This window comes from Populus nigra, chromosome 15 (genome assembly GCF_951802175.1).
Source record: "Populus nigra chromosome 15, ddPopNigr1.1, whole genome shotgun sequence".
NCBI lineage: Eukaryota > Viridiplantae > Streptophyta > Magnoliopsida > Malpighiales > Salicaceae > Populus > Populus nigra.
The window spans coordinates 6542006-6558734 of NC_084866.1; the positions used below are offsets into that span (position 1 = coordinate 6542006).

Sequence of the window (16729 nt, forward strand, 5' to 3'; positions counted from 1 at the left end):
TGCAGGTGAACTGATTCTGCTATGAAGGGACGTCACCTTTGCGCTGTGAACCCGCGCTGGAAGAGGTAGCATCGGTTGACGGTGCAAGTGGTGTAGGTGCCACTTCTTGAGAGGCATCTAAGGATACGTCATCCTTGCTGTTAGAAAAACTAGCTGCGATCATACATGAACGACCAGCTCTGGTTTTTGTTCTACGCATCTACACAATTATATACGAATAATTATATAATTAAATTCGAATGTTAAAAAAAATTCGACAGCACCTCCCCTATACTGGATACTACCCAGATCCACAAACCTGCAAATATTGACAAAAGCCACAACCAATTGACTCCATCTATATTAATATTGTATATAACATAACATCTATACATATAACATTCATACTAATTACAAGGTAAATTCAACATTAACAACATATTCAATCATTATATAAATACAAAGAATAAAAAATATTAAATAAATTCAAAAAAAACTCTAGACTAACAATTAAAATTAATGCAAATAATTAAACACAACTCATGCAATAATATAGTAAAATTACTAATTATTCCAACATATTCAATTACTAATTCTAAGGTAAATTCAATATTAACAATCACAATTCAACAAATTATTCAATAATTATGCCAATACAACAATAAAATATATTCAATAAATAAAAAAACTATAGAATTTAGGAATGAAACATGCATACCTTAATAATGTATTGATTTCAAGACTTTATCTACATTATAAAAATACACCAAAACAAAAAATATAAAAAAAATAGCTAAAACAAAAAAAACTCTTAAAGTAAAATGAAATAGAGGAAACACATACCTTTTAATCTGATGAAAATTCACAAGAACACTTGCTAGATATTGAAGGTGAAGAACGGAAGAGATGAGAAAATGAATTGAAGGGGCAGACGATGGGATTTATAAGCAGTTTTACCGACAGATATAAAAAAAATATTATTTTAATTTATTCTGTCGGTGACGTTTCGAAAATCCGTCGGTAATTTTTGAATTTCGCACCAATATTTTTAATTATCCTCCATATTTTTCGCTGTCTGTTGGTAATTCCGTCAGCCAACTCACACGGTCAGAGATGCATTTAATGCACCGTTCTTTGGAATTCGCACAATTCGTCAGTGATTTTGTCTGTAATATTACCTGCCGACAATTGACCGATGAACTTTATTCTATCGGTACAGTCGTCGGTGATTGTGGCATTTTCAAGTAATTTTTTGCGAATTCTCTGTGAAATGCCGACGGACTTTTATTCGTCGGTATGGGCGTCGATAATTGTGGCATTTTCAAGTAATTATTTACAAACTCTTTGTGAAATGCCGAAGGATCTTTATTCTGTTGGTATGGACGTCGGTAATTGTGGCATTTGAAGTAATTATTTTTGAACTCTCTGTGAAATGCCGATGGACCTTAGTCCGTCGGTAATTGTGGCATTGTACAAGAAAGATTATCTTTGGATTGTCTATTTACCTTCCTGCAAACACTTAAATGATAAACTGTAAGTCGCACAAAACAATAACAACACTGCTTAAACAATACATAATATATATTACATGAAAAAAATGTTTTACATAGGGTTTCATTCTGATAGTTAGTCAGAATTTTCTTCTTCTTCGTCGTTAATTAAATGGTCATCACCTTCATCACAATCTTCAATATGGATATCATCATCTTTATCGATATTTGCTTGTTTGCTAGAGCTCAAAACAACTTTCAACTCCTCTGCGTCAACATCAACAAGACTATCATCGAGAACACAAAAATTTGAATTTTCTTCCAAGTCAATCGAAGGAGCAACTCGATATGGTTCAACCAACTCACTAGCTTGAGACTTCATCTCACACACTTGTGTCTTCATTCTTATCCTGAACAAGCTCGACACGACCCTTGGGTTTCGTTTTTAAAACGGACAACCAATCCACTCATGATCGATCCTTTCTAAAAGAAGGGTTGTACATGTAATAAACTTGTTGACATTGCTTTGCAAAAACAAAGACATCGTTTACGTTGTGGAGTCTAGCTTTTGAGTTGATTTCGACCAGACCATAGTGCGGATCAACTCTGATTCCTCTCTCAGTCGTGTCATACCAATAGCATTTGAATAAAAACACTCTATTCTGCTCACTATGATATTGCAATTCAACGACCTCTTCTAATCTACCATAGTAGTCAACTTCTAACTCACTACTAGTCGATCCCTTAACACAAACACCATTGTTGTATGTCTTTCTTCCATGCTCTTATTCTTCAGTATGGAAAAATATCCATTGACAAAATACCAGTTGTAGCACTAAACTTTTCTTTCAAGGCCCATGTTTAGTGAAGACAATGACTTAGCCGCACTTCTTCTCATTTGATAAACCTTGTATATAATGTATATCAATGAACAGTAAACGAGAATCACGTAATGACATACATACAATAATTTTGCAAGTGAGAATGAGTTTGTGATAGTGCTTACATGTGTTCTGAACCATGTGGCAAATTGTTCATCTTATAATTGAAAGATTTGGGATTCGGTCAGCTATGAGTTATTGGACAATAAATATTGTCGATGTTCCCTGCAAGTGGTAATGGTGTATTATATTACAATATATAATTAACAGTATATTATTGACAAAGTTTAATTAGTATTACACATATATAAACTTACTGAATAAAAGGTCTCAGCTCATTACAGTTAAATAGAACATAATTGTGTGTTTGTTTGAACTCTATTTCTGACAAATATCTTCCTCTTACGACATTTTTATGTGTGGGTCGTCCAAGATAAGAGAATATTGACAAGTTCCCACTGGAAGACACTTCACTGCCATCATCATTCCGTGGAACACGATTGATTATCGTTCTCAGATGAGGTTCGAAATAGTACGAGATAAATGTTGGGATCTCCTCAACAATATAGGCCTTAACAATATTTGGTATTCTCAGATGCGCCTTGTTCTTAACCTTTTTCTTGAGATTAAACAAGTACCTGCATTGAATTAATCAAATATTTTCAATTAAGAAAATCAAATAAAATACTTTTATATATGAATTACATTGCAACTGTAATATCTATACTGGATTGGTCCTCCAACTTTTGCTTTGAACTGTAGATGTATGGGGAGATGCTCCATTGAGTCAAAAAATGATTGAGGGAATATCATCTCAAGTTTGCATAGTGTCTCGACAATATTCGTTTCAAGCCTCTCAATGTGATCAACATTCAACTTGATAGAACATATATCTCTAAAGAAATGACTGATCTCCGTGAGTGCATCCCATATCCCCTTTGGTAACAAATCACGAAAAGCTAATAGGATGAGTGTTTGCATAAACACGTGGCAATCATGATTCTTCATTCTATATAATCTGCATTCCTCCATAATAACCAGCCTTGATATGTTCGAGGCATGTCCATCAGAAAAACACAAACTCTTAAGCCATTTGTAGACTAGTAGTTGTGCGTTTTTCTCTAACACGAAGCTTGCTCTTAGTTTTGCGACCCGTGACCCATCACAAACCAACTCCATATTTTTACGGTTACATAACAACGTTAAATCCAATCTAGCCTTGATGTTGTCCTTTGTCTTCCCCTTCACATCCATGACGATGTTGAAAATGTTCTCAAACACGTTCTTTTCAATGTGCATGATGTCAAGGTTATGGCGGAGAATATTGATCTTCCAATAAGGAAGCTCCTAAAAGGTACTTCGCTTTACCCAATTATGGGTCAAACCAAAACCAGGGAACTTTTGCTTACCTGATTGGAGACCAAACACAATGTCACTGTACTCTGATACAACATTATGCAATTCTTCACCAGAAAGACGCGGGGGTGCAACATCCTTTTCAACTCTGCCAACAAAGATATCTTTTCTGTTCTTTCTGTACCTGGGATTCAATAGCAAGAAATGACAGTGACAGTAAAAAAAAGAAGTTTTACCCCCGTTTGTTAGCGTGAATGCCTTGTTGTTTTCCATACAGTATAGACATGCTAGTTTTCCATGCGTGCTCCAACCAGAAACCATTCCATAAGCTGGAAAATCATTGATGGTCCACGTCAAAGCCACTCTCATAAAAAAAATTTATGTTTCCTCAAGATATCATAAGTCAAAGCTCTAGAAGACCACAACTGCATCAACTCATCAATCAACAATCGAAGACAAACATCTATATTTCGGACCGGGCTGCTCGGACCTGGTATGACCATAGATAAAAACATGAACTCCAGCCTCATACACATCCTCGATTGCAAGTTATAAATCGTCAGTATGACCGACCAACAAGAATAAGAAGCAGCAAATGACCCGAAGTGATACAATTCAGCCTTGTGATACGATCCAAGTAAGGTCAGAATTTGATTTTGGCGTAAAAAGCGCAACAATCCAGGTTTACGGCAACAATTATAATTCTCAATCCGACGGTTTGATCGAGCTAAACTTTCTTGTAGACTCTCCAGACATGTTGTCCTACTATGGGTTAAGATTTCCTATCAATCAGAGTTTGGGAAGACACCACAATACTGGTCAAAAGAGGCTGTACGAATTTTGTTATTTACTTCCATTTGACTTGTGGATTTCCTATTTAGTTATGATTTTTTTCCTACAAGGATGTGGCAGCTGGTTATGGGAATTTCCTAATTCCACAAGGATCTTTAATGAGCTGCAATATAATCTCCAAGTGTGGCAATGATTCATTAATGTTTCAGAATCCTTTTGTTATAAGGATTCCTTATTCATCCTAGCTACACAAGGAGAGAAGTGGTATTTAATGACAAATTAGTTATTTTTATTATTTTATTTTGTTAGCTACAGCCCAAGGCTTGTTTGGGCTTACTTAATATTTTGTTTTCGGATAAGATCCAAGGCTTGTATGGATTAAGTTATTGGCTTTTTAGTTTAGGGTTTTTGGGTTAGTTCAGCCCACAAGGGTAGATCAATTAGGGTTACTTTTAAGAACTATTTAAACACATGTAACATAAATTTCGGCATCTTTGATGATAATTACTTCTGAATTTTTCAGTTTTAACATGTGAGAGTGATTCTTGCATTCTTCAATTCTTGAACGAATTGAATCTGACTTATCGACGATTAACTGGCTTCATGGCGTCATTCTACTCAATCCAATAGTGTTGGTGTCTTGGGGCAGGTTTTCATTGTGTCACACTCCTATCAGACTTATTTCGGCTTCCAGGATCAAATCTCAATCTTGATTGTGGATTGCGTGACCACGTGATCACAAGGTTCGCATCATGAATGGGTTGAATCCGTCTATACACAACCCAAGATGCACGTTCCTTGATTCAGCTAAAAAGTGAGGATGCACACTGTTAAAGTGTTTACACGCTTCGCCGTCAGAAGGATGCACAATCACTCCATCAACCGCATCATGTGATTGTTGCCATGTCATATGCTCAGCAGTCCTTAGTGACATGAATAACCTCTGCAATTTACATGTGATTGGGAAGTATCTAAGTTTTTTATATGCCACTAGAGTCTTTGCCTTACCAGTTCTAGGTTTGTAACGGGAATGCCTGCATGTCATGCACTCGGTCATCTCAACATTTTCAAGGTAGTATAACATGCAGAAGTTAAGGCACATGTCAATTTTCTGGTATCCTAAACTGATGGGTTTCATCATGGACTTCGCAACATAGAAGTTCTTTTTCAGCCTGTTCCCTTCAGGTAAAATATTTCTCGTCCATTCAATAATCTTGTCATACCCGGCCTCACTTAACCCGTGATTTGACTTGATGGTGAACACCTATGCTATGACCAATAATTTACCGTGGTTCGTGCAGCCATCCTATAATGGTTTGTCAGAATCTAACAAATAAAAAAACCTAGCTGCATCTGCATTAGGTTCTTCTTCTACAATTGGACATTGACTGACATTACCTTGATTCATTCTCATTACATCCATAACCATATTCCTGTAAGGATTAGTGTTGTCATTTGCCGCTTCATGCACGTTGCTAGCACTAGAAGTTAACCCAACCACCCTTTTCTTTCATTCTCTTCTTACTAGCAAATACTTCTTCGTGTGCATACCAACACTGGTAATTCTTTATAAAACCCTTTGTATAGAAGATGCATCGTTACAATATCTGGATGCAGATACTTTTTATTTTGACACTTCCTGCACGGACACCTAATACCGCCTCTAATAAAATTTCTAGCAATAGAGGTTGCAAAATTAATAAAACCCTGAACCTCGTTACAATAATTCATCCTTCGCAATCATTGGGGTGAATCTCGATACATCCATGAATGATCATCCATGACTTCTATTGAATTTTTATAAAATTATGATGACAACATGTATTAATTAACTATGTTAGGTAAATATATTTGCAAAAATATTGGTTTACCTCGAGATTATCCAACAAACCAATTATAACTTCTCATAAATATTAAATATTCATTATCAATTATCAACGTACATACAAATTAATACTTATATATCAAATTATAGAAATTACAACTCCGCAATACCATTGATGATAAAATTAAAACGGACTCATTAAACAACTATTAATTATTTCAAAACAACACATGTAATTCGGTAATTCAATAAAATTTCAACAATTTACAAACAAATACAATCTTACAAAATCTAAAACAAACCATAATAAGTATAAAATTATACATTCGTATATTACAAGTTTGTTTGAGAAATAACAATAAAACATGTATATCTACTAACAAAATACATATACTAAAAAAACAATAAAAATCGTGATATTGAAATGTTAAAATTTTAAAAGATAGAATTACTTACAAAAACTGATAAAAATCCATCGGTAAATTAGAACACGAATGTTGTGATAAGAAGACTTCAAGATATATGACATATTGTGCTGAGAAGAGGGAGATTTTTTTTGGGGGGCGCTGGTTGTTTGCAGTTGGGGAGAGTTGAGATGAGGAAGAAAGAGAAATAGGGGAAGATAGGGTCGAGTTTGAAGGGATATATTAACTTTTGCCGACGGCTTCCCCGAAGGATTATTCTATTTGTGAAGCCGTCGACTAATCTATCGGCAAACAGGACACGTTACCATACGGTGCTGCCATTTTGAATCCATCGGCGATTCCGTCGGTATTTTCATCGGTGAATTGGTCACGTCACCATACGAAGCTGACGTTTTGAATCCCTCGGTGAGTTCGTTGGCATGGCCATCGGTGAATCAGTCACGTCATCGTATAGAGCTGACGTTTTGAATCCCTCAGTGATTCCGTTGGTAAATAATACCCCTAATAACCGCTCTTTTTTTAATTCTCAATATTCCGTACGAATGTTGGCCATTGGTAGTTACAGACGAAATTACTGACGGAGTAAAGTCTGTCGGTAATGGCGACCCCAAATTACTGATAGAATTATTCCGTTGGCAATTCGTTGGTATTAAGCGAATTTCTGGTAGTGTATAAATTAATTATATTTCACAAAACATCGAAGGATGTAACTTCAATAGTGAGTTTATTTTTACTTTCACTTCAATTCTATGTACTTTCAAATTTATTTTTTAATATTTTGGATAGTGTATTTGAATTAAAACTTTACTAGTAACTTTAAAAATTCATGTAGATTAGTTAATAATTAATCTTAAAAAAATATATATTTATTTAATAGCCCAGGGTAGGAAATTTTTTTGGCTCCGCCCTTGACTGCATATTCTCTCATTTCCCCTTTTTAATATATATATGAGCAGAGCAGAGAAGGAAACACATGCAAATTAAAGATAAGACATAAATGGGCAGTTCTAGCTGTCTTGTAAAGTAAGGACTAGCGAAGTAATCGCGTTATCAGAGAGTTGATTTGTGAATTTAATAAAATAAATTGAAATTATATAAATAATAAATTGTAAACAAAATTTTATCCCTAACTAAAAACTAAAGAGAAACCTGAAAAATAAATGTACATGAAAATATTTTATCTTGTAACATTTGAAAATATTTAATTATATAAAAATAAAGTAAAATTTTTATAAGAAAAGTAATAATTAAAATTCTATAGAAAAAATATAAATATTTTTATAAAATTTATTATGTTATTAATGTATTTTTTTATATAAAAAAAAAGTTTAGCTATGTTGTTTATTTCATAAAAAATGAAAGCAACTAAAATCGATATAAAAAAAATAACAATTTGAAATCAGTATAAAAAGGCATATCTTTAATTAAAACCCCTTTCCCTTATTAATGTATTCTTTTCTATACTCTTTTTATTGAAGTATTTTTATTAAGAAAAAAACTTATTATAATTTTAAAATTTAATTTTTAATAAAACAAATAAAAAATAATCATTTTGATGTGAGTGTATTAAATGAATTTCAAAGATCTTAGGCAAATCTAAACAAGGTTTTCAAGCACGCTCATCATAAAATATTTTTATATCTCAATACATTCAATGCCAGATAGCTGCCAAGAAGCATAAGCTATAAAAATAAGAATAAAACAATTATATATATATATATATATATATATATATATATATATATATATATATATATGAGATATTTCATCCACATTTGAAAAATTATACATATTATGTTCATATATAATTACTCAAAAATAAATTGTTAATATTACCATAAAAAATGATAAAATTATCATAAATATGATAATATTATTTAAAAATAATGGTTTAATTGGATAATTATTTAAACATCATTTAAATAGATTTATTTAAAAATAATCTAATTATAAAATATAAAAAAGATAATAAAAAAATAATGAAATAAAAAAATAAAAGGTCAGACGCTCATGAGTTAGAAGAATAGGCTCGCATACCTGACTCATATCTAAACCTAGATTGCACAGGCCTAGAAGCTTAAGCCAACAACCTGGTTTTTACTTTTTTCCTTCAAAGACGAACAACCAGATTTTTTAAAAAATAATGGATGACACGTTGCTTACTAAGGTACACAACACGTCGTCTATTTTTTTTTTTGTCACTAGAGATGGCTATGGTGATCTAGATTTTAAATCATATTTTCAACTAGAAACATGAAAAAAAGAAGAAGAAGAAAGAAACATCCAGTGAACTTATATAACCTTGTTTCTAATAACAAAACACATTATATTCAATCTAAAAACTCAAAATCAAATTGAAGCTAAAAATATTCTAGAGATCTCTTCTATGTTTTCTTATATTAATAAAGGTGTAGCCTAACTTTATTAAGTTTTTCTCTCAAAGCCAAATCTATATATACCAAAATCAAATTTATTAGTGACTAAAATTTCGCCACCCATGAGTTTCCTCTCTTCTTAAAATGTGTGAAGAATTTCTCTCTTTTCTCTCAATTTCTAGGGACTTAAATGTAAAAAGTGAAGTTTACGACCTAATAGAAAATAAAATAAAATTAAAAGGATCATAAATTAGAAAAAATAAAATAAAATTGAGTGACTTAAGTGTAGATTAACTACCTTTTTCTACTATCCTTTTTCCTTTTTGTTTTTTTTAATAAAGTAAATATATTAACTAAAAACAAAACACAACAAAAGGGAAAGCCCTTTAAAGTTAAAAGAAAAAAAGGCAAACAAAACCCACCTATCCTAAAGTATTTTTTTTCCTGGGGCATACCTTAGAATAAAACCAAAGAGGACAATCCTCTAAACCTAAAAAGGAGCAAATCAAGTTACAAAGATATCATCAGATAATCCCTATGCAATACGAAGCCTGCTATTAATATCCATAACAACCATATTGCGAAGGAGATAAACTTCACAAATCAAACACATAACAATATCTTCTTTGTAGATAATCAAAGTGTTACAGGGAACTGATTAGTACTTAAAAGTACATTTTCATTAAGGTTTTATATCAACATATTGCACTTAATGTTTGTATCTTCTTCTTTTAATACATACGTCAACTTACCAAAAAAAAAAAACATATTGCACTTAAAGTATCATTAAATTCCCTAACTTAAACATGTTTTATAATAGCAAGTCTGATAATATAAGATATTGTTAATTTATGGTTAATGCTAATTTTAAATACAAGCATATCTCACAATTTAAAGTATTAATTGATGTGTTGAACTATTAAAATTGAGAAGACAAAGACAGGGGCTAAGCTTAGAAAAGAGATGCTGGTTCAATTCAAACTAGAACACTATTCAGCTATTAGGTCATAACTGGAGTTGTAGACCTTGGATTTAGGTCTGATTTATCTTAATGGAAATATAAAACATAGTCCTAAAATATTCATGAAGAGTCCAAGATTCAAAACTGCCTTTTTTATGTTCAAATCTTAACAACAAAAGAGAAATCTGAATTTGTCCTGCAACTCAAACACTGTTTGGTGTTTGGCCTATAACTCGAGTTCTAGAAATCCAAATGAATTCATGAAGAATATATGTTCAAATGCTGATGTTAGAAATGACGTTCATGAAGAATATATGTTCAAATGAGTTCGGGAAGACATCGAAACACGGGTCAACAGAGGTTGTACGAATTTTATTTTTTACTTCTTTTTTACTTGTGGACTTCCCATTTGGCTAGGATTCTTTTTCTAAAAGGATATGGTAGCTTATTTTGGGAATTTTCTAATTCTACAAAGATCTTTAATGGGTTGCAATATAGTTTCCAAGTGTGGTAAGGATTCATAAATGTTTTAGAATCCTTTTCTTACAAGGATCCCTTATTCATCCAGCTACAAATAAAGGAAAGGAGATTTCAGAATTAATTCTACCTTCAGAGTTTGGTTACGCATATTAAGTGGTAGACTTTGTAAGAAATCTTCATCTAGCTATTCCTTCCAATTCTAATCCTAAGATGGGGCAAAAGGTTGAGATAGTTTGGTTGGATTCGCCAAATCACAGATTCTTGATCAAAGTAGCTTGGGAACAACTAAGACGTCATCGTCAGATGGTTGAATGGCATGACATTGTGTGGTTCAAGAATGCTGTTCCAAGACATTCATTTCTTCTATGGATGGCTGTCCAACAGAAACTCACAACTCAAGGTAAACTTCATCGGTTTGGTATACATGGTCTCAATAGATGCTCGCTCTGTCTTCGCAACAATGAGGATCACAACCACTTGTTCTTTGAATGCTCCTATACTAAAGCGATCTGGTGGGATGTTTGTGACAGATGCGACATTTCAAGAATGACAAAAGGCTGGGATGAATGGATTCGATGGGCCACTCTCTCTTGGCATGGCAAGAGTTTCGTCAATTTTTCTCGTAAACTGAGTTTTGCAGCTACAGTGTATCATGTATGGCAAGAACGGAATGCAAGGATCTTTGCTGGAATGTCTAGAACTTCGAATTTGGTCTTTAATCAAATCGAATGTATCATTCGTGATAAGCTTGATTTGATAAGGAATGTCGCACCAACAAATGAAAAAAAAAGGGATCCAACGAGCTTGGAGGGTGAATACCATAGATTCTTAATTTGTTAGTTAGCTGGTTGTATTGGTTTTCCTAACGAATCTAGTGAGGTTTCAGTTTTTGGTCGGTGGCTAGCCTGTAGCCATATGTTGTTTTATGTTTGTTATCATTGTAAATCTGGGGTATGCCCCTTATAATGTTTGTATCTTCTTCTTTTAATACATACGTCAACTTACCAAAAAAAAAAATCTTCATCCTTTTCAGAAAACATGGCAGAAGAGGATAACCAAACACTTCATAATGAGAATAACCGTGTTAGAATATTTAGAGACCACATGAATCTAACAAGAACAAGTGCACCATCATATATAGTTTTCTCTCCTAATGCATCTCACTTCAATTTTAAACCAGGTATTATTTAACTTTTATCTATTTTTCATGGCTTAGACCTAGAAAATCCAAACTTGCATTTGAGAAAATTTGAAAAAGTTTGTAACACTTATAATGACTCAACTTATAACGTGAATACCATCATACTAAAGCTTTTTCCTTTTTCTTTAAAAGATAAAGCTAAAACATATTTGCAAAATCTTAGGTTAGGATCCATTCATGCTTGGGATGAAATGCAACAATAGTTTTGAAGTTTTTTCCTTCTCATATAACAAACTCTTTCAAAAGACAAATCACCACATTCACTCAAAAATTAGGAGAAATATTTTTACTAGTGTTAGGATAGGTATAGAGACTTGCTTAGCACATGTCATCGTCATGCTTTTGAAACATGGAGATTTGTTTCATATTTTTATGAAGGGTTAACACCTAAAAATAGGCAAATGATGGAATTGGTGTGCGATGAAACTTTTAAAGATAAAAACCCTAATGAAACAATAAAACACATACATCTGGTGGAGGCATGTACAACCTTAGAGAATATCATGACCTCCAAGCCAAATTTGCATCTTTAGTTAGAAAATTCAAGGAACTAGAATTGAAAGGGAGTGCTCAATTAAAATCTGTTCAAGAAATTGTGTGTCAAATCTGAGAAACGAATGAACACTCAACCAATTATTGTCCAACTTTGTCTTCTTTCAAGGAATATCTCCATGAATAAGTCAATGCTATAAACAGTTTTCAAATGCCAAATCATAATCCATACTTGCAAATATACAACCCTAGGTGGAGAAATCATCCACTTTTCAGTTGGAAGAATAGTAATAATAATGCACAAACTTCACAACCATCATTTGAAGCACACCATAATTTTTAAAATTCTCATGGATATACACCTTCTCATGACCCCCTCTCCTAAAAGAAATCTTGAGGAAACATTGCATGCATTTATTGAAAAGCAAAAGATAATCAACACTCACATCTGCTATAAGTTTTTAAAACAAATGTAAGTTTCCATCTCAAGCACGGCAAAATCCCAAAGGGAATACAATTCAAGTGCAAGTAACTCTAAATGCTAACAGATGGAACAAGTCAAATTAATCATTACTCTCTACAGTGGTAAGGTTATTGAAAAATCCATTCTTGAACCTTGTGAGAAAGATGACGAATCAATCTCTAAGGGCAAGGAAAAAGTTGAACCTGAATTTTGCAAAGAAAAGATTGATTCCCTACCAGCATTTCCATTTCCTAATGCCATGACCAAACAAAGAAAAGCAATCACAATTTCGAAATCTTTAAAACTTTCAAATAGGTAAGGATCAATATACCTTTATTCAATGCTATTAAATAGGTTCCTTCTTATGCTAAATTTTTGAGAAACTTGTGCACTATGAAGAGAAAATTGAATGTGAAAAAGAAAGTTATTTTAGCCGAACAAGTAAGTGTTATTCTTTAAAACAATAATGCTATGAAAAGGTTTACACTTTCAAAACAATAAAGACTTTGGTTGTCCTATAATTCCGTGCTTTATTGGGGAATATAAAATTGAAAAGGCTTTACTTGATTTTGGAGCTAGTGCGAATTTGCTTCCATATTCAGTTTTTCAAAGTCTAAATCTAGGTGAGTTAAAACCAACTTCTATAACTCTTTTACTTGCTGATAGATCTGTAAAAGTGCCTAGATGAATAGTTGAAGATATGTTAATACAAGTTGATAAATTCATTTATCACGTGAATTTTATTGTCTTAGATACACAATCTGTTGCAATATGTAACTCAATTCTAGTTATTTTAGGGTGTTCATTTCTTGCAACTTCTAATGCATTGATTAATTGTAAGAATAGACTGATGAAGTTATGTTTTGAAAACATGATATTGGAAATGAATGTTTTTAATATTTGTAAGCTACCTAGAGATGATAAGGATTTATAAGAATTAAAATTTATTGAAAAATTAGTTTATGATCAATTTGAAACTATTTCTAGTGAAATTGAGTTTAATGAATCTGAAATTTGCAAATGGTTTATTTTCAAGAAGAATCAAAGGGAAGTAGTTGGAGACCAAAAATTAAAGAATTGCCACCACGATCAATTGAGTCTAAAACTTCAAGTGTTCAACCACCAAAACCTAATTTAAAGTCGTTACCATTTGATATCAAGTACTTAGTTTTGGGAGAAAATGAAACTTTTCGGGTAATAATCTCTTCCAAACTTAATGCACATCAAGAAAGTAAGTTATTACAAACTCTGAAAATACACAAAAATGAATTAGAATGGACCATAACTGAAATAAAAGGAATTAGCCCTTTGATTTGCACACAGGATTTATTTTGAGGAAAATGCTAAACCCTCTAAAGAAATGCAATGAAGGCTTAATCCTAATATGAAAGACGTAATGAAGAATGAAGTCATTAAGTTTCTAGATAATGGAATCATTTATTATATTTCTAACAGCAAATAAGTAAGTCCTACCCAAGTTACACCGAAGAAGTCTGCAGTCATTATGATAGCAAATGAGAAAAATGAGTTAATTCCAACTAGGACTATTACTGGCTAGCGCATATACATTGACTCTAGAAAACTTAATTCAATGACTATAAAATATCATTTTCATTTACCTTTCATGGATCAAATCGTAGAAAGAGTTATTAGTCATGAATTTTATTGTTTCTTAGGTGTCTATTTAGGTGACAACCAAATTGAAATTACTTTTGAAAATCAAGAGAAAACTACTTTCACATGTCTATTTGGTACTTTTACATATAGAATGATGCCTTTTGGATTATGTAATGCACCAACTACATTTGAAAGATGCATGCTTAGTATATTTAGTGATATAGTTAAACGTTTTCTTAAGATTTTTATGGATGATTTTTCTGTTTTTGGTGATTCATTTGATGATTGTGTTAACTAACTTGGAAAAGGTTTTGAGAGGTGTGAAGAGAAGAATCTTGTGCTAAATTGGGGAAAATGTCATTTAATGGTAACAAACGACATTGTACTTGGTTACGTTGTTTCATCAACAGGAATTGAGGTTGACAAGTTTAAAATCGAGTTAAATGCCAACTTGCCAAAACCAAAATCTATTTAAAATATTAGATCATTCTTAGGACATACTGGTTTTTACAGAAGGTTCATCAAAGATTTTAATGTAATATCTAAGTCATTATGTAACGTCTTAACAAAGGATAATGTTTTTGAATGGAGTGAACATTGTAAAGAAGCCTTTGTTAAACTTAAAAACTTGCTTAGTTCTACTCCTATCATTCAACCTCCTGATTGGTCATTACCTTTTGAAATAATGTTTGACGCTAGTGATTATGTCATGGGTGCTGTCTTGGGTCAAAGAAAAGATAAGAAACCTTATATAATGTACTATGCAAGTAGAACTTTAAATAGTGCTCAAATGAATTACACTACTGAAGTGGAATTACTCGCAATATTATCATGTGAAAAATTTAAATCTTATCTTGTTGGCTGACCTATTATTGTTTTTAGTGATCATGCAACATTAAAATATCTTTTTTCTAAGAAGGATTCTACTAGATTGGTATGTTGGATTTTGTTACTTCAAGAATTTGATATCACAATTAAGGACATGAAAGGCACCACAAAAGTTATTGCTGATCATTTGCCAAGATTGACAATAGATTTCACATCTGACATCACACTAATCAATGATTACTTTCCTAAAGAATCTTTACTTTCTATTGTTATAATGTCTTGGTTTGTTAATATTGTTAATTTTCTTGTAACATGAAATTTACCAGCTCATTGGAGTATCCAAGACAAAAGAAAGTTTTTAAGCGAAGTGAAAATTTTTTATTAGGATGATCCTTATTCAAATATTTCAAAGATGCATTTCCAATAATGAGGTACGTGGGGGTCATTTCTCATAAAAAAAAGATGACTGCAAAAATTTTACAATGTGGATTTTATTGGCCCACTATATTCAAGGACACAGATGCATGTTGCAAAACTTGTGAAAATTATCAAAAGTTAGTATGATACGATCCAGGCAAGGTCAAATTCGGATTTTGACGTAAAATGTGCAACTATCCAATTTTACAACAACAGTTATAATTCGTAATCTGACCGTTGTATCGAGCTAAAATTTTATGTGGAGTCTCTTGACATATTTTCCTACCTTAGGTTAACATTTCAAGTCAATCAGAGTTCAGGAAGGCATCGCAATACTGGTCAACAGAGGCTCCATGAATTTTGTTATCTACTTTATTTTGACTTGTAGATTTCCTATTTGGCTAGGATTCTTTTCCTAAAAGGATGTGACAGGTTGTTTTGGAAATCTCCTAGTTCTACAAAGATCTTTAATGGTCTGCAATATAGTTTCCAAGTGGCAACGATTGGGAGAAGACATCAATCTTTTGATCGTGTCAAGTTTTTGGCGCCGTTGTCGAGGAGGTAAATTCTTGTACAAATTATAATATTTATTTTATTTTCTCTTTTCACTTTTCTTGTATCTAACTTTGTTTCTTTTGTTTTGTTTTGTTTTGTTCTTTTGCTTTCTTCTTCCTTTATTCCTACACGTGCATGAGAGTTTGGTCACGTACATTAAGTGGTAGACTTTTTAGGGTATCCTCATCATTTTCAAAAAATATAGCCGAAGAAGATAATCAGTCGCTTCATAATGAGAATAATCGAGTGAGAACACTATTCAACTTTTACCTTGTTTTCATGGCTTAGATTTAGAAAATTCATCCTTGCATTTAAGGGGATTTGAGGAGGTTTGTAACACCTATAATGATTCAAATTGTAGCATGAACACCATTAGATTTAAGCTTTTTTCCTTTTTCATTAAAAGATAAAGCTAAAACATGGCTACAAAATTTGAGACCAGAATCTATTTGTGCTTGGGAAGAAATGCAACAATAATTTTTAAAGAAGTTTTTTCCCTCTCACAGAACAAACTCTTTCAAAAGACGAATCATCACTTTCATTCAAAAACTAGGAGAAACATTTTACCAATATTGGGACAGGCATCGAGACT

General features: G+C 32.5%; 1 pseudogene; it reads right to left on the reverse strand.

The window, feature by feature from the left end:
- The window catches only part of LOC133674687 (uncharacterized), a 186535-nt pseudogene that overhangs the window by 31872 nt on the left and 137934 nt on the right, over positions 1–16729 (reverse strand).